Source organism: Centroberyx gerrardi, chromosome 14 (assembly GCF_048128805.1).
Source record: "Centroberyx gerrardi isolate f3 chromosome 14, fCenGer3.hap1.cur.20231027, whole genome shotgun sequence".
NCBI classification, from domain to species: Eukaryota; Metazoa; Chordata; class Actinopteri; order Beryciformes; family Berycidae; genus Centroberyx; species Centroberyx gerrardi.
Window position 1 is genome coordinate 2,276,300 of NC_136010.1, and position 20,000 is coordinate 2,296,299.

General features: G+C 44.5%; 1 long non-coding RNA gene across 1 annotated transcript in view; it reads right to left on the reverse strand.

The window, feature by feature from the left end:
* Positions 1 to 1,127: 1,127 nt before the first annotated feature.
* LOC144542310 (uncharacterized) overlaps positions 1,128 to 20,000 on the reverse strand; it is a 49,458-nt gene continuing 30,585 nt past the window's right edge. The window contains exon 4 of the long non-coding RNA XR_013507164.1: positions 1,128 to 1,346. This is a non-coding gene — a long non-coding RNA (uncharacterized LOC144542310). The remainder of the gene's footprint in view (positions 1,347 to 20,000) is intronic.

Genomic DNA, 20,000 nt, shown 5'->3' on the forward strand with positions numbered 1-20,000 from the left:
TAATGTAGTATCAGGGATAGTACCAGTAATAGCAATAGTAATAGTAAAGGTAAAACTAACAGTTATAGTAATAGTAATAGTAATAGTTATAGCAATAGTTATAGTTATAGCAATAGCAATAGCTATAGTTATAGTTATAGTAACAGTTATAGATATAGTAATAGTGTTTATGTTACCTAGCTCTACGTCCCGGTCGTGTTTCAGTGTTTACGTTACCTAGCTCTACGTCCCGGTCGTCAGCGGTGTTTCAGTGTTTATGTTACCTAGCTCTACGTCAGCTGTGTTTCAGTGTTTACGTTACCTAGCTCTACGTCCAGGTCGTCAGCGGTGTTTCAGTGTTTACGTTACCTAGCTCTACGTCCCGGTCGTCAGCGGTGTTTCAGTGTTTACGTTACCTAGCTCTACGTCCCGGTCGTCAGCGGTGTTTAGTGTTTATGTTACCTAGCTCTACGTCCCGGTCGTCAGCGGTGTTTTCAGTGTTTATGTTACCTAGCTCTACGTCCCGGTCGTCAGCGGTGTTTAGTGTTTATGTTACCTAGCTCTACGTCCCGGTCGTCAGCGGTGTTTCAGTGTTTATGTTACCTAGCTCTACGTCCCGGTCGTCAGCGGTGTTTCAGTGTTTATGTTACCTAGCTCTACGTCCCGGTCGTCAGCGGTGTTTAGTGTTTATGTTACCTAGCTCTACGTCCCGGTCGTGTTTCAGTGTTTACATTACCTAGCTCTACGTCCCGGTCGTGTTTCAGTGTTTATGTTACCTAGCTCTACGTCCAGGTCGTCAGCGGTGTTTCAGTGTTTATGTTACCTAGCTCTACGTCCCGGTCGTCGGCGGTGTTTCAGTGTTTACGTTACCTAGCTCTACGTCCCGGTCGTCAGTGGTGTTTCAGTGTTTACGTTACCTAGCTCTACGTCCCGGTCGTCAGCGGTGTTTCAGTGTTTACGTTACCTAGCTCTACGTCCCGGTCGTCAGTGGTGTTTCAGTGTTTACGTTACCTAGCTCTACGTCCCGGTCGTCAGCGGTGTTTCAGTGTTTACGTTACCTAGCTCTACGTCCCGGTCGTCAGCGGTGTTTCAGTGTTTACGTTACCTAGCTCTACGTCAGCGGTGTTTCAGTGTTTACGTTACCTAGCTCTACGTCCTGGTCATCAGTCAGGATGAGGATGATGTTTGGCCGAATGTTCCGTCTGTCTCTCTGAAGGCGGGGCTTGAGACGCTGGCCGGACAGGAAGTGGGCGTGGCCTAACGTCAGGGAGACGAACAGGAAGAGGAGGAGTCGGCCCGCCATGGCCTTCGACCCCTGACCTCCCGACAGCTCAACCAATCGGCCGCTTCCCCTGGAGTCTCAGCTTCTGGAAGATAAACAAACCTGGGATCAAACCTGTGAGCTTCCAGTGACGGGCGCTCGGAGAAACAATCGAGCCAATCAGAGCCTTTGTGGGCAGGACCAAAGTTTGAACTGTTCGTGTAACAGTTTTTCATTGGTGTTTCAGCAGAACAGATTTGTTGAATTAGAAATCTGAAAATAACGTCAGAGCGGGCGGTTGTGTCAGTCACTAGTGATCGGTTCAGATACTCAGTCACTAGTGATCGGTTCAGATACGTCGGTCACTAGTGATCGGTTCAGATACTCAGTCACTAGTGATCGGTTCAAATACGTCGGTCACTAGTGATCGGTTCAGATACTCAGTCACTAGTGATCGGTTCAGATACTCAGTCACTAGTGATCGGTTCAAATACGTCGGTCACTAGTGATCGGTTCAGATACTCAGTCACTAGTGATCGGTTCAAATACGTCGGTCACTAGTGATCGGTTCAGATACGTCGTCACTAGTGATCGGTTCAGATACTCAGTCACTAGTGATCGGTTCAGATACGTCAGTCACTAGTGATCGGTTCAGATATGTCGTCACTAGTGATCGGTTTAGATACGTCGGTCACTAGTGATCGGTTCAGATACGTCAGTCACTAGTGATCGGTTCAGATACTCAGTCACTAGTGATCGATTCACATACGTCGGTCACTAGTGATCGGTTCAGATACGTCTGTCACTAGTGATCGGTTCAGATACGTCGGTCACTAGTGATCGGTTCAGATACTCGGTCACTAGTGATCGGTTCAGATACGTCGGGTCACTAGTGATCGGTTCAGATACTCGGTCACTAGTGATCGGTTCAGATACGTCGGTCACTAGTGATCGGTTCAGATACGTCGGTCACTAGTGATCGGTTCGGGGAAAATCAACCCCCCCACACAGAAAACAGCTAACGAGGAGGAAATCTCAGCTGGATGATGGAGTGAAACCAGACGGACGTTCAGTCTGAACATCAGGTGTGAGATTGATCCAGGCACACTGTCATTTTATAAGAGATTTATTCCTCCAAATGAAATTATATAGCAATTTATCCAGAGTGGGAAGTGAGCGGCGTTGGGAATATCTACTGATGTAAACTCTCTATGTGAGTGGGCGTTCTTGTTAAAAGTGACTTCTCTTCTGGTTCATTTTCTTCCTCCTATATCTGAACTCCCATTGGCTGTCAGCAGTGTCACTCTGATTTCAGTCTTGTAGCTTCACACTGCAGGAACAAACACGCTGGAAAAACTCTTGTCAGGCCAAAGTCTCCATCTGAAGCCCGTTCACACTACAGGATAATCTCACCGACCGTTTGCAGATGACAGTTTTATGTATTTTTTCTGTTTTTTGGAACCAACAGCATGGAGGAGGCCCCGCTTTTCAGACAATCTCCTCCTCATTTTCCTTTCGTTTGGTCGCTTAACTCCACGTTAACATTTAGCCTCTAATTGAGTCCTAAAAATCTTAATTTTCTTAAAACAAGTGAAGAAAACTGCCAATGTTGTTAGATTATTTCACTTGTTTCCAACGCAAATCAACTTGTTTGAAGAAGAGTCATTTTCAACACTCTCTCTCTCCTCACTGCAGAATGTTTCTCTTGGTTTAAGAACAATAAGATTTGAAGCTAAATATGAGACTAAATGACTCGTTAAGATGGACGTTTTTTGCAATTACTATGACTGAAAATGACTGATTTGTACTGCGGTGAATATGAATATGTGACGCTCTGTGTTTATTTACTGTGCAGCTTTGAGAATATTGATAAAAAATATCAGAAAAAAACACTGCGTTCTGTTTTTTTGGTCAAAATAATTACAGGAAAACGTGACAGGAGGCTGAAATCAGGATTCTGGTGTCTTATCCACCCACACACACACACACACACACACACACACACACACAGCAGTTATTAGCTGCAGTCCTTTGTTTCTCTGATAATAAAACAGCGCAATCCTATCAGTCACACTGACACAAAGCACAGCAGGAGTGTGTGTGTGTGTGGCTGTCTGTGTGTGTGTGTGTGTGTGTGTGTGTGTGTGTGTGTGTGTGTGGCAGCTCACAGCAGGGTGCGTCATGCAGATTAGCCAGTAATCAAAACACAGGGGGAGGCTCACTGCTCTTTAGGAAAACACACACCACACACACACACACACACACACACCTACACACACACACACACACACACCCAGTGAGGCCAGTATAGTGTCAGTGTGGTGAAGCTCTCATAGTTAAAGTGGTCTGGTGGCTCCAGCTGTGAATATACTGAGATTACATACATCCTGCTGAGAGAGAGGGACACACACACCTCTCTCTCTCTCTCTCTCTCTCTCTCTCTCTCTCTCTCTCTCTCTCTCTCTCTCTCTCTCTCTCTCTCTCTCTCTCTCTCTCTCTCTCTCTCTCTCTGATTCCATCTTTATCTCTCTCTCTCTCTCTCTCTCTCTCTCTGATTCCATCTTTATCTCTCTCTCTACTCCCTATCCATCTCTCTCTTAGCTCTCTCTCCCACTGCTCTTTTCTCTCTCTATAGAAATGTCTCAGCCTACAGAGTACAGAGGAGGAGGAGTGGACTTGCAGAGTGTGTGTTCTCCGCTATGACAGAATATGGAGCCACACACACACACACACACACACACACCTAAAACAAAAAACACCCAAATAGGAACAATGGGATAAAACACTGGAGACATAAGTAATACTGCTGACTCAATTCAAAAACAGAGACATGAAAAAATAAAACAAACAAAAGAACTAAAAGATGTGAGTTTGTGAGCATATGCATAAATGTGCACGTGTGTGTGTGTGTGTGTGTGTGTGTGTGTGCTTCATGTTCTGTCCTGTAGTGAGCAGCACCGTGGTCAGATGTCAGTAATCCAGTCTGCTGTCCGTTATGTCACAAAGTCTCATTATGAAACTGACCTGGGATCAGACTAACCCCGACTCAAACTGCAGGATTATTATTCTCTGTCATTCTGGGTCAAACACAATCATCTGTACAACTGAGGATATGACAACTGATAACAACTTAACTATCAGGATTTTCATGTTCGTGTTTGAATTAAACTTTCAACAAACTGGAACAAACTGGAACAAACTGTAAAGCACATGACCTGAGCAGGAAGGATCAGTGTTTCTGTCTGCTGGGAACAGAGGATAGAAAATGACGTTAACATTTTGGTTCGCTAGTTAATGTTTAATTATTTGGTTTATTAATCACTGGATTACCACTAATTGACTACCTCCCATTCACTGTTAAGTAATATGCTGATAAGCGATTAAGCATTTATTAATGAATCAAGAACGACATCGTTAACTGACAGTTTCATTTATCTTTTTTTTTTTTTCATTTCATCTCTGGTAGACAGTGTTGGGCAAGTTACTCTGAAAATGTAATCAATTACTCTTTCTGAATTTAAAATTGTAATCCCTTACACTACTGTTACTGAACAAAGGAATCACATTACTGGGAACGTACCAGTAGTTACATGTTAGTTCCCGCTAATGACGCAAATAATCATGTGCGGCCCGTCTGTGGCCGACCTGCTCATCTTCAAACGTCCATCATCTTCATCACCATGCTCAAGAGTTGTCTTTATGTTTTGAATACTAATTAATCCTTACTTATTGAAACATCTGTGCAGTGAAACCGCTTCAAAACTGATTCAAACTGCAGGGAGGCCAGCCTGAAAAAACCCTCTGTCTCTGCTCCTGATTCCTGACAGCTTGTTTTATCTCTGACATCAGTGAAATATTAGATCCTCACCTGCAGGACAGCAGCACACCAGACAGCATATAACCCAAAGACAAGCAGACAGACAGGCAGACAGACAGGCAGGCAGACAGACAGGCAGGCAGACAGATGGGAAAACCATGCATATTAATGTTTGAGTTTACATATCGTGCGCTCGGACACGTGCAGGCGCGCACTTCTGAACTAAAAACGCCCGCGAGGCTCATAAATTCTGTCGACTCTCATCCTGATGGACCCTCTTTGGCTCAGGCTCCTCGGTGGCCTCGGCCTGCTCATTAATATTCATGAGGTGGGCGGGCCTCAGCGCTGATGTAGCCGGCCGGCGAAGGAATGAAATGTTATGAATGTCAATAAAGAGAGAGGTAGAGAGAGAGAGAGAGAGAAACATAACGTTGGAGGGAGAGAGGCAGAGAGGTGGGGAGGAGAGCGAGGTAAAGAGAGAGAGACAAAGAGGGAGAGTGGTAGAGAGAGAGAGAGAGAGGTGAGGGGGAGAGCAGTAGAGAGAGAGAAAGAGGTAGAAAGAGAAACATAACGGAGAGAGAAATAGAGAGGCAGAGGTGGGAAGCAGAGCGAGAAGTAAAGAGAGAGAGAGAGACAAAGAGAGAGAATGGTAGCGAGAGAGAGAGAAAGAGAGAGAGAAAGGTAGAGAGACAAAGACAGATACAGTGAAAACATGGCCCACTGTTCCATATTCATCAGTGTCTGTGAAACACAGCAGGTGAAGACCAGCAGTGAAATGTCACCCAGTGATCAGCCGGAGCTGAGGTGAAAGGTCAAAGGTCAGGTCACTGTTTCCTGACACAACTTAGTATGAGACAGAAAGAAGAGAAACCTAGTCTTTATTACCAAGCTAGTTTTGGTCTTGAAATATTAACGTATGAGTTTATATATCACAGGCCGGGACATGAAGATCAATACATTTGCCAATATTTTTTGTCTCTTTGATCAATATGTCAGCCAATATTTCCTGACTGTTAGCAATAAATATGTCAGTATTTATGGCGTTTATTTCCTGTCAGAATCGTTTGTCTTGTCTCCACTCCTGTCTGACTCAGCCTGTCTCACTGTGTTTAGACCCAGGACAGACTGGCTAACCCAGGACAGATAGATAGTTAGTTTAGTTTAGTTTAGTTAGTTAGAACCAGACCAAACCAGGCCAAACCAGGCTGGACCACAGCTGAGCCGCCTGTCATATCCAGGCCAAAGATCTTCAACTGTCATTAAATATTAGCAGAATGTTTTCTGAACATGGTGAGAAAGTTTTGTGCAGGATTGAGTTTTACCAGTAAGTGATATCAAATGACCACCTGCTTCTTAAAATAAGTGATTTGGAGAAGAAGAAGAAGAAGAAGAAGGAAACTGAATATTGCTGCTGTTTGTTTCTCTGTTCTCTCACTGAACTGCTGAAACCAAACGCTGAGTCAAGGTATATGAGATTTATTCAATAGTTTTAAATGCTGCTGCTCTTTGTCCTGCTGGCCCACTCAAACCAAACCAAACCAAACCAAACCAAACCAAACCAAACCAAACCAAGACAAACCGAGACAAACTAAACCAAACCAAATGAAGACAAACCAAACCTAACGTAACCTAATCTAACCAAACCGAGACAACCCAAGCCAAACCAAACCAAGACAAACCAAACCAAACTTAACCAAACCTAACAAACCGAGACAAACCAAAACTAACCAAACCAAACCAAGACAAACCAAACCAAACGAAGACAAACCAAACCAAACTTAACCAAACCTAATCAAACCAAACGAAGACAAACCAAACCAAACGTAACCTAATCTAACTAAACAAAGATAAACCAGGACAAACCAAACCTAACCTAACCAAACCAAACCAAGACAAACCAAACCAAGCCTAACCAATCCTAAGCAAGACAAACCAAACCAAACCAAGACGAACCAAAACAGACCAAACCAAACCAAACCAAACCTAACCAAACCAAACCAACCCAAATTTAACCAAACCAAATGAAGACAAACCAAACCAAACCAAGACGAACCAAAACAGACCAAACCAAACCAAACCAAACCAAACCAAACCAAACCAAACCTAACCAAACCAAACCAACCCAAATTTAACCAAACCAAACGAAGACAAACCAAACCAAACCAAACCTAACCAAACCAAACCAACCCAAATTTAACCAAACCAAACGAAGACAAACCAAACCAAACCAAACCTAACCACACCTAGCCTAACAAAACCAAACCAAACCAAACCTTGACAAACCTAATCTGACCTAACCTAACCTAAACTAACCAAACCAAACCAAGACAAACCAAACCTAACCATACCAAGACAAACCTAACCAAGACAAACCAAACCAAATCAAGACAAACCAAACCAAATCAAGACAAACCAAATCAAGACAAACCAAACCAAATCAAGACAAACCAAACCAAATCAAGACAAACCAAATCAAGACAAACCAAATCAAGACAAACCAAACCAAATCAAGACAAACCAAACCAAATCAAGACAAACCAAATCAAGACAAACCACACCACACCACACCACAGTTAACCTGACCAGAGCTAATGAAGACAAAGTATCAGTCACAAGACGAGCTACAGACTGTAACAGACTGCTGAACTGACAGAGAGCAGAAACAGTCAAACAAAACTCATCCAAATAGAAGACAGGAACATCTAAATATTCTGCAGAACAAGTAATACATCAGGTTAAGACAAACTGACACTTCTTCTCTTTTTCTCTCCCTCTCTCTCCCTTTCTCTTACACCCTCTCTCTCTCTCTCTCTCTCCCAGTCTTTCTTTTTCTCTCCTTCCCTTTCAATTCAATTCAACATGGTTTATTGGCATGAAAGCTAAGAACAATATTGCTAAAGCATTAAAATACAGATCTCTTCCTCCTTTTGTAAGTCTTTTCTTTTATTCAGCCCAACATCGCTCGTCCATTCAGTTCCATCCAGTTTCTTAACTGGTCTTCCTCCTCCCTCTCTCCGTCTCTCTCCGTCTCTCTCCTCACCTCCTCCTCCTCACCTCCTCCTCCTCACCTCCTCCTCCTCATGCTGTGCTGCCTTGCTTGTAGGCTCCGTCCGCCGCTGAACCGGCAACCTCAGGTCCTGTTGGCTGTTATCGCGGCGCTGGCATGGCAGTAATCCCTGTGACAACCAGACGGTCCCCCCGACAACCAGACGGTCCCCTCGACAACCAGACCGTCCCCTCGACAACCACTCTGTCCCCTCGACAACCAGACCGTCCCCTCGACAACCACTCAGTCCCCTTGACAACCGCACGGTCCCCTCAACAACCGCACGGTCCCGCCGTAACACCGCTGCACTGCCGCTCTGACCCTTCTCTCTTCTCCTCCCCCTCTCTCTCTCTCTCTTCTCTCTCTCTCTATTCACCTCTCTCCGTCTCTCTCTCTCTCTATCCACCTCTCTCCGTCTCTCTCTCTCTCTCTCTATCCACCTGTCTCCGTCTCTCTCTCTCTATCACTTTCTTGTTGTCTCTTTCTGTCGTTTCTCTCTCTATTTCTCTCTGTTTATCCCTCTGTTGCTGTCTCTCTCTCTATCTGACTCTAACCTTCTCTCTCCATTACTTTCGCTCGCTCTATCCCTCTCTCTATTCTCCCTCTCTCTCTTCTCCTCTGCCTCTTTACCTCGGTTTCTCTCTGTGCTATTCTCTCTTCCCTTGTGTTTGCAGCGATCTCTATCTCTGCTTCTCTCTCTCTCTCTCTCTCTCCACAGTCACTCGCTCCCTCCCTCCATGCCCACTCTCTGCACTCTGACTCCCTCGCTCTCTCAGTGCATCTATCTCTCTCCTCTCCCTCTCTCTCTCTCTCTCTCCCCCTGGAGCTGTTTTATTACGATAATTCCCCCTCCTTTCCTCTCACTCTTCTCCTCTTCCCTATCCTCTTTTCCTCTACTGTCTTTTCCTCTCCTTCCTCTGCTCTTTCCTCTCCTTTTTCTCCTGTATTTTTTTCTCTCCCTCTGCTTCCTCTCCTGTCTTTGAATTCAATTCAATTCAATCCAATGTGCTTTATTGGCATGACAGTTTAAAAAGAAACAATATCGCCAAAGCATGTAACAAGAAATGAATCATCAATTAACCAACAGAGTCTTTCTCTCTCCTCTTTCTTCCTCTCCACCATAAAACTGAACTCCCTCTGATCTTAGATGGTCTCTCTCTCCCAGAGCAAGGAACCAGAGGAGCCTAAGGAACCAGAAGAACCAGAGAAACTAGAGGAACTAGAGGAACCAGAGGAACCAAAGGAACCAGAGGACCCAAAGTAACCAGAGGAACCAAATGAACTAGAGAAACAAATGAACCAGAGGAACCAAAGGAACGAGAGGAACCAAGGAACTAGAGGACCCAAAGTAACCAGAGGAACCAAATGAACTAGAGAAACAAATGAACCAGAGGAACCAAAGGAACGAGAGGAACCAAGGAACTAGAGGAACCAAAGGAACCAGATTAACTGAAGGAACTTGACGAACTAAAGGAACCAAAGAAACCAAAGAAACTAGAGGAAACAGAGGAACAAGAGGAAACCAAAGGAACCAGAGGAACTAAAGGCACTAGAGGAACCAAAGGAATCAGATGAACCAGAGGAACCAAAAGAACCAGAGGACCCAAAGGAACTAGAGGAACCAAAGGAACAAGAGGAACCAGAGGAACCAAAGGAACCAGAGGAACCAGAAGAACAAAAGGAAGCAGAGATACCAAAGGAACTAGAGAAATGAAGGAACTAGAGAAACAAATGAACCACAGGAACCTAAGGAACGAGAGGTACCAAAGTAACCAGAAGAACCAGAGGAACTGTTGGCGTGACGTGCAAGAGGAACCAAAGGAATCAGAGGAACCAAAGGAACCAGATTAACTGAAGGAAAACTTGACGAACTAAAGGAACCAAAGAAACTAGAGGAAACAGAGGAACAAGAGGAAACCAAAGGAACCAGAGGAACCAGAAGAACAAAAGGAAGCAGAGATATCAAAGGAACCAAAGGAACTAGAGAAATGAAGGAACTAGAGAAACAAATGAACCACAGGAACCAATGAACTAGAGGAACCAAAGTAACCAGAGGAACCAAAGGAACCAGAGGAACCAGAGGAACCAGAGGAACCAGAGGAACCAGAGTCTCTGATGTCATCAAGAGACAAACCAGTAGCTGCTCTGTTGACGGTGAATGGGAGAATGTTTTTCTGGACAGATGTTTGGAGGAAGTGGCCGTAGTTTCTGGTTCCTTACTGTTGGCGTGACGAGCAACTGGAGATCTTTTGGTTGCAAAAGCTCAATCGATGGTGTGTTGTGTCACGTGACTTTGTACTAGGGTTTATGGGTATTCAAGATGGCGATTCTCTGTTGTTTGTAGAAAGTCTGAGGAACATCATTTCTATTAAATACTTCATATGGGAGCATTTTTGTGTGCAGATCTTCTTGTATTTCACTTAAAGCTGAATCGATACCACATGATACCACTGACTTCACCATTGGAATTGGATCTTTTTTAACCGACAGATAATAATTAAATAATTATATTAAAATAACCATAATAAGCTTTTATATATAGCCCACCCCTTACCTAAAAGTAGAGGCTACAAAGGGTTTTACAAAAAGCATCAAAACAAGGAGTATAATGTATAAAAAGGAGATGAAAGTGGTTTAAAATTCGAAACATCAAACAAAGTTGCTGTCTAGTGAAAACCTCATATCGCCAAAATGTCATCTACTCAAGAACGAAGTAAACCAGCCTCGTTTTCAGCCTGAGCCTCAAGCTAAAACGTGAAAAATCACCCACACTGGAGTCACGAGGTTTTCCCATGGCAACAGAGATTAGAAACAACACAACAACAACAAGATTAAAAGTGATGAGGCGGTGTGGATTCAACATTCATGCTTACATGGAGCTGCTGAGCGGAGAGCCGGCTCTGAAAATAAACTCACATCTCCCTCATCAATAAAGCAGCTGTGGAGCGTCTTGTGATGAAGTGATGAGCGAGGCGCGGCTCCGGAGGCTGCACATCACAACCCGACATCAATGATTCATATCTGGACACTGCTGACTGACTTCTCACTGTTTACTGTGACAAAAACCAAAATGTTTCTATCCAAAACAGATCCGAACTGCACTGTACAACTCAACGACTCAGTTTCATTCACATCCTCAATTAAATTAATCTGAATCACTGGTAGGAGGAACACAAAATGGCCGCCGTGAAATGGCCACAGCTGGGATCACTTCATTGATTCAAAATGTAAATCCAAGCTGAGTTAATGACAGGGTATCACGTCTCTGTTATTTACTAAAAGACGTTTTATTTATGACGACTTTCTCATCCAAAATGTCAGAATTTGAATGTTAAAAAAAAACACTGAATAAACTGAAAGTTAATTAAAGAGTGTGGGTCCAACATGAGATCTCTATCACAGAAAATAATTAATAGATCAAAAATTAAACCAAAATAATACAAAAACAAGGAAAGGGCCAAGGCAAATCTTGTTCAACTGAAAATGTTAAAAAGCCTTTTGCATGGATAATTCACACTGAATTAAACCAAATTACTCTCTAAAGGACAGCAGCATAAGGCTTTGGTTGACTAAATGAGACGCTTTAACAGACTGGATCCTCTAGAGTTGAAAGATATTGCAAGAGACACTTCAGGTAAAGACTAAAATTGAATGAAATTTGAATTAAAAAGTCCAAAAATATAAAGATGTGCAGCGTTTTGTAATTGAACTCAACACTGACTGACACCAAAGGACAGGAACAACCGCATGGGAATTCTGCTTTAGGGTGGAATATCTCTTTAAACAGCCTCCAGAGACACTCTGCCCATCTGCTCCATCTGCACACACACACACACACACACACACACACACACACACACACACACACAGTGCTTCAACATGAATAGAACATGAAGACAGAAGCATCATCTAAATACAAGACCTCATTTACACACATTTACACAACCACGCCTCTCTCTCTCTCTCCCTCTCTCTCTCTCTATCTGTGTGTCTCTCTCTCTCTCTCTCACACACACACACACACACACACACACACACATTCCCTCCTACCTCACCATCCTTCCCCTCTCATCCCTCCATCCCATCCATATTTACACTCCACTACATGTTTCTCCCTCCCCCCCGCCTCATTTACACAGCAGTACACGTCTCTCTTTAGTACTCTCTCTCTCTCTCTCTCTCTCTCTCTCCCAGCATCCATCCCTCGCTCATTTACACATGGCTACACGTCTTTCATTTTCCCTCAAATCCATCCATCTACATCCCAGTTTCATATGGATGTGTAAGCAGGCATACTAATGTAAAAAAAAAAACTTTACATGAGAGAGAGAGAGCAAAGCAGCAATAAAGGAGAAAGAGAGGAAAAGTGAGAGGAAGAGGCAGATAAAGGTAAAGAAACACAGAGAGAGAGAGAGGGACAGAGGTAGGGGAGGTAAAGAAAGAGAGAGAGAGAGAGAGAGAGAGAGAGAAAGAAACGTCCTACTTCCGGCGTTGCATCTCATTGTTTTTCTCATTATCACCTCAACAATAGATGTGTATTTATGTTTGTTTCTATTATATTAATAGTTTTATTGTTTGTTTTTATGTTTGTTAAATGGAATTCTTTTCAGAATGTATCTTTTTTTACATACATTTTTTTAATTATTTGTACTGTTGTATTGTTGAATGCTTTGGCAGTATTGTTTCTTTATGACATTCATGTCAATAAAGCAAATTGAACTGAATAGAACTGAGACGGAGAGAGAGAGACAGAGAGAGAGAGAGACAGAGACAGAGACAGAGAGAGAGTGAGAGAGAGAGAGAGAGAGAGACAGACAGAGAGAGAGTGAGAGAGAGACAGAGAGAGAGAGAGAAAGCTGAGGAGAAAAGGATGAGATGTGTTATCTGTCTAATGAACTGCTGTTATCTGACACAACACCTCTACTGAATGACAAGCAGAGAGAGAGAGAGAGAGAGAGAGAGAGAGAGAGAGAGAGAGAGAGAGAGATTGACAGACAGTTTGTCCTCAGGAACAGAATTCCTCTCCTCAGCCTGTTTCCTCTGACAGGGAAGCAGCAGCCTGACTGAACACATCTGAATGGCTGCTGCAGACGCCGGATACGCTCTACACACTGAAGCCCCGTTCACACATGAAGCTTCACCCACAAATATCACACACATTTTACATTTTCAGTGTCAGGTCGTGTGTGAACGGAGCCAGAGTCCTGAAGTTCAGCAGCAGCAGCTCCTCTAACGTCCGCTAGAGTCCGGCTCCAAAAAGACTCCAAACCTCCAACTCCATGAAGTCAACGGACCACAACCCAACTTCTAATAAAAATCAAGTCAATACATTTTCTCCACAAGAGGTTTTGACCTCAGCAGCTAATTTCACTTCTTCTAATGTGTGTCTTTATGGAGATTTTCAAAACAATTGTGTCATTAACAGATATAACAGATAAAACACAGGGTTGTTTTCCTAGTGATCGACAGGTCGTCGATTACGGGCCAATAGCAGGCGGAGCTGCGGCTCTGCGGACGACCCAAACTCCGCCCCCTCCACCTTGGCTCCACCCCTCTGCCTCTCTTTGGCTGCTCCGGCTCCAAAAAATGTCAACATGGCGGCGACCGTAAACACAATCTGCAGCTTCAAAACCTTCAGAAGACGATGGAGGAAGAAACACTCACTACTAGCTGAAAGTTTGAAAACGAAAGCGATGCGAGCGAATTTTTTGTTTTCCAAAACGTCTGTAAATGGGACGGACTCGGAGATGAGGAGGAGCAGCAGATTAACATGAAACATTAATATCAGCAGGAGAAACACAGAAGCTGCTCATCCGCCATTTTCCTACAACAATAACAAGTGACGTCTTCGACATCCGGCCTCGCCTCACCGTCATGTCAGGTGTGAACGCTTTCTGCAAGGAAGTTTACAGACACCAGAAAACACCAGAGCTGCAGGAAAAGTTCACACAGAAATCTGACAGCTAGTGTGTGAGAGAAGCTTTACATGAATCAACCAGGGAGAGAAACCTGCAGCAGACAATCAGACAAACATCACCTGGAGTCCTATTCTATTTTTCATCAGCAGAGGTGTGACCAAGTCAACTTTGTTCCAGTCCCAAGTCAGTCTCAAGTCTTGAGGCACGAGTCTCAAGTCAAGTCTCAAGTCTAAATGTAGAACAGCAAGTCAAGTCAGAACAAGTCAAGAGTCCAGTATCAATTTAATATCTTAAAGAAAACTAAATATCTAGGACTTTTCAATGCAATATGGTTTTAATAGGATAAAAACTTGGTAAGAGCATCATGAGTTTGATTTCTATAATCAGTTTCAATATTTGAGCTCTTAAGTGTGAGGTTTTTTTTTTATGGATTTCTTTTTCTTTTTAAACACTGATGTTGGACACTGGAACAATACCAGCGTTGAGAAACTGAAACACAGGATCAGAGAATTTCTGACACCAGTGGGCGTAACAAGTCAAAAATCAAAGCACATTTTCTGTCATTTTCACACAGAGAAAGAGAGAGAGAGAGTAGGAGAGAGAGAGAGAGAGAGAGAGAGAGAGAGAGTGTGTGTGTGTGTATGTGTGTGTGTGTGTCGACAGGTGAGTGGTGCTGGCAGACTGCCAGGAGGTAATTACAGCCGCCATTAGAGAGCTGTGATCATGTTAAACACTCACTTCTGACACACACACACACATACGTTTTTATCATGGAGGGCTCTTCACTATGTGTGTGTGTGTGTGTGTGTGTGTGTGTGTGTGTGTTTTCAACGAGCTGTTAGCAGAGATCACAAAAAAAAAGCTGTTTTAGTGTTTAATTAATCTGAATCACAGCAGCTTTCAGTTACAGACACTCACACTGAGGACAAAACTGACCTTTGACCCTGACTGACCCTTCACCCTATCCCTAACCCTGACCCTTAACCTTAACCCTGACCTGTAACCCTGAACTCTACCCAGAGGACTATCTGTTTCTACCTCAGGACAGCAGAACGTCCTAACAGGTCCGCTTCAGGATGGGAAACAAAATTTACCTGGACAGCAATAACCTGATATGAACCTGATTAAGACAATTAAGAAATGTCCACGTAAACTGCATTCTCTGAACCTGAATAAAGTCATAGTCAGTAAGCAGAATCACATTAAGACATGTGCAGTATTCTGGTTTCAGTCTCATTACTGAAGCGGTTCAGACTGTAAACACCTGAATCCAACCAGGACTCTCTGGACCGCCTGGCGCTCCTCTGCCTTCCAGAGGCTGAACTGGTTTCAGAGGAGAAAGAGACCGACAGCAGGAAACAGAAGGAGAGGCTGAAACTGAGCATGCTCAGGATTTAGAGGGAAACGGAGATCGTGAAGTTTTCAGTAAAGTCTGAAACTGTCCGAGTCTCCGGTGATCCTCCTCTGTCCTGCTGACCGGACTTTGCTCCGCAGCTGGAGACAGGAACATGAAGGGAACAGATCTGTAAGAGACACATTCATGAATATTGTCTTATTCAGAATAAGAACAATACTCTTGATTATTGCTGTCCATGTAAACAGAGTCGGTGTTCGGACACATGTGGCTCCCTATGCAGTTTGTCTGAAGATATCCACTCCGCCCTCTGATGCTGCGTTCATGTCACAACAGAAAAAGCAGAAAAACAGGATGACGTCTCGCTGCTACAACTTAGAAGTCGGTTCAAGTGTTCAACTTGTTTAAACGCCCACATCCAAAATAACTTCTATCATGAATTTAAAATCACCCATAACAGAACTGCAGCAGCTACTGCTCGCTTTTCCTAAGTAGAGTTGATTATATTAGTGTGAATAAAGCAGGTTACTTTGAGTTTTATTCTCTTGGACTGCTGACAGCGGAGGATTCGCCGCCTGTCGACACTCCTCCATAATTCATAATGACGCCAAGTGGAGAAATCAGAGCCGACAGAAGAGTCCCGCATGTCCCGCTGGAACCTGGACTTGGAGACCTGTGGCTACTCTGATCCGGAGTTTCTTAAAGTATGGTTTGGGAGCCAAAATGGGTCGTGGCATTATTACCTTTGGGTCCCATGTGGCAGGTGGAGGAAGAGGCGAGTTTCCTGCCCTGGTTCCTGTTGTCAGTCTGGAGTCTGGACCTTCCCCGGATCTCTTCCTCTTACCGGTCGGTTCTCGGTGCCCTTGAGTCGTGACATGAGCTTCCTGTCTGGCCCTCCGTAGAGCTGCTCCCTTCGCACGGGTGTAGGGTACTATGGGTTGGCTTCAGTCAGGATGATGCTTGGTTCTCGTCTCAAGAGTGACTTCATGCTCCTGACCGGACCGCATGACCAGCTTCACTCACTCACTCACTGCGTCGTCTCAGGCCAAGATGGCCGCCGTCGGGCACGATGTCAGACCTTCCATACTTCTCGCTCTTCCATCAGGGCCCTCAGCTCTTCGGTGGTCTCGGCACCGCAGTCGTCTTTTAGGGTCTTGACTGTGGTCTTGGGGGGGTCGCCCAGGGTTCATCCCCCCATGTGTTGGCTCCCACAGAATGACTCGGCTAGCGGGCGGTTCGGGGTGCCTTACACAGTGTCCGGCTAGCTGTAGTCGCCTTGCTGCAACCTTTCTGGTGAGTTGGGGTAGGTCGCGACTCGCCACAGAGGCGCTTGTGCGACACACACTGTGTCCGGCAGATGTTTAGCACCATCCGCAGCGTGCGCGTACAGCAGCCATCAAGGGACTTTGACATGGCCTTGGAAAGGGTCCATGTCTCGTACCCGTAGAGCAGGATGGTCTCTATGGCGGCCACAAAAAAAATAATCAGCTTCCCATTCCTGTAAGGTAGGACATCGAGCTGCCACAGGAGTTGGTCCGGAGTTGGTTGGAAAGTGGTGAAGAGGTACTGCTTTGTCTCGGCCGGGTGAGGAGCGAGACCATCGGGACTCTGGAGCGTCCGGCCGAGCTGCGGACGACCAGCTGGGCCAAACCTGACTGGCTCTCGGGCAGCAGTCAGGCGGATGTGGTCCGATCCAATCAGGAGCAGAGGGTGTACCTTGTTGAAAGCATGGAATGGAAAACCTCCCAGGTGTCTGTAGCGTTTCTGTAGGGCTGAGATAGGGTATGACTGGTCTGTAAGGGCTAATGAAAGCCCCTTGGATGCTGTGTGTCTCGTCGGGTGCTGGAGAGAGGCGACACCTCGAAGTTAGCAGACTGTCCGCTGAGGTTTACCTCATCCTGACGCTCTGTCTGGAGGGCTGAGTGTTCCCTTCTGCCTTGTAGCTGTAGTTGCGTAGCAGCTGCAGAGGATTATGGTCCGTTGGGGCCCGGCGCCGAGGATTGCGAATGTCTGGGGGGATTTCTGATGATTCTTGAGCAGCACAGGTACAACTTTCAGATAGATACAGGGTTCATACAGGGTGAGGCAAGAAGAGTCCCGATTGATTTCAGTGTCAGATGGTCTAAATGCTGTTTCCTGCCTTTCCACCGACCGCAGTAAACCTGGAGGAAACACTGTGAACACTGTAGAAGTTTGACTGCTTTTTATTTGATTCAGAACTAAGTCTATAAAAAACATTTTATGATGCTAGAGCCAGTTTCTGTCTTTTAAACCAACACAGTCGATTTAGAAATTAATTTGTTTCACGGTGAACCGGCAGCAGACAGACAGACTGGCTTCAGCCTGAGACTCTGTTAGGCTGATTTGGCTGATCATATCCTTAGTGTGTGTGTGTGTGTGTGTGTGCATGTGTGTGTGTGTGTGTTTGTGTGTGTGTGTGTGTGTGTGTTCACTACAGCTCCTTTCAGAGAAACAACAAAAGGCCTTTCAGATTCAAATCCACTCCTGAGACAGAGAGAGAGAGATAGAAGAGAGCGAGAGGGAGAGAGAGAAAGAGAGAGAGAGAAAGAGAGAGAGGGAGAGAGAGAGGGAGAGAGAGATAGAAGAGAGAGAGAGGTCAGAAAAGGAAGAAGAAAGTGAAAGAGGGAAAGCACAGGAGAGATGGAGAAAAGAGAAAAGTGTCCAACTGGTTTAAGGAACCTCTCTCTCTCTGCTTTCTCCGACTGCTGTTGTCATGGTAACCAGGCGTTACGCTGATTATTATGGTCTGGTCTGAGATGTGGACTAATGGAAGTGAAACAGCGGCTACAGACTGACTGACTGTCTATCCATTTATCTATCTATCTATCTATCTATCTACACACTCTCCAGGTTTCCATGACGACAGCACAGAGGCTCAGCATCACTGGACTCACACTGGTCGTCTTACTGGTCCACTGGTCCTCTGTGGGACCAGGACTGGTTTTCTTCCACAGATGCAACCTGATTCCATATAAATACGTGAAATGAACTCGACTTTTTAACACCAGATTACGTGTTGGTGGCACAAAGTGTTAAAATTCAGTTTTCCCAGCAGGAAGTGGTTCCATGAAGGAGACACGACTATAAACAGGAAGTAGCATAAAGAAAAAGTAGCATAAAATCCTGTTCCCCATGCAGCAGCGACTGATATTTGGCAGTGTTAGCTAGCTAGTTAGCATAGAATATTAGCAACTGTAAGTGCAACTTTACATTTAACGTTTAACCATTTACCATACAGGTGTTTTGGTAAATTTAAGTTCTTGCAATGCTGAAAAAACAAACGTATGTCTTTTTTGAGGATTGTAAATATGCTAAAAATAATGCTGTGTAGTGTTTACAGTGTTTTCTGCCATGTTGACATGTTGATATATGTTGATAACTGAATCTCATAAATTTCGGGGTTGAGAAATTCTGAATTGAAGGCCCGTTCCATCACATTTTTCCTACTAGCAGAATTTCCAACTTTCTCACTCCTCTGGAAAGCAGCATTAGTGCAGCAGCAGCCATCTTGGATCCTGTCCGGAGCCAGTTCTGTGTCCTGGCTGGAGTCGATGTAGAGCAGCATGACCTCACTGTGACCCCTGGCCTCTTTACCCATAACCCCTTGCATCCGCCTGGCAGCGGAGAGGCAAACAGACCCTGAGACGGTTAACAGAGCGGATCCATAAAGGAACAGAACATCTGAATATTAACCCTTTATGGCGGAGATTTCATCAAATCAGTTCATATTAGGATTGTCTCTGTTGTTGTAATCAGTGACTGGTTAATGTTCCCTTCATTATGTTTGGTCTGAAATGAACATCCAGCACTTCAGAATGAATTACAAACTTGATCCATTTCATAAAATTAACACGCTACCTGATTGCACCTGAAATAGCTTTGAAAATGGGTAGGATGATATTTTTCTAAGCAAAATGTTTATTAATTACTTTGGTCGGTAAAAAGGATTAGTGCAAGGTCATTTTTTTTGTCTACCTGTCTGGCAGGTGAGCCAACAAGTTAACTGCAGACACTATGAGTACAGCAGTGAACTATAAGGTTTCTTCTGTTATCTCAATACCTTTGAAAATTAGTTTATGTGAAAAATAAGTGTTTTAGTGTTTATTTTATGAGTGAGAGGAAGGTGCAAACTGAGACAGACATGCTGCTAAATGTTTTCTGTGTTTTTACTGCAGAATGTTTTATTTGGAGAGTTAAAGCTGCGCTACGCAATTTCCGCACTTTGGTGCCACAAACGGCAGCAAGAGCTTAACTTTTTTAATTTTTGAGGACTTCATTACCCAGAAACCCTGTGTGGTGAGGTCAGTAAAGCGGTCTGTGCTGCTTTATATAAGGAAACCAAACGACCAGAGAGGAAAAGATCTAACGCTGGTGAGTCCAGTTTTCTCTTCCGGATCTACAGCGGCTCAGTCAGCGGGGACGAGACGCTCTGCTCTGCTGCCGCATCACTTCCTGCTGCCGCATCACTTCCTGTTTCCACTGAGGAGACGCTGCAGCTTTACATTAAAACATCACCCGGTGCAGCTTTAAACTTTAACTCCACTTCTCTGAAGCTATCGATGTCTGAGCTGCGGGACAGTTTCGATAAAAGAGAAGAAACAGCG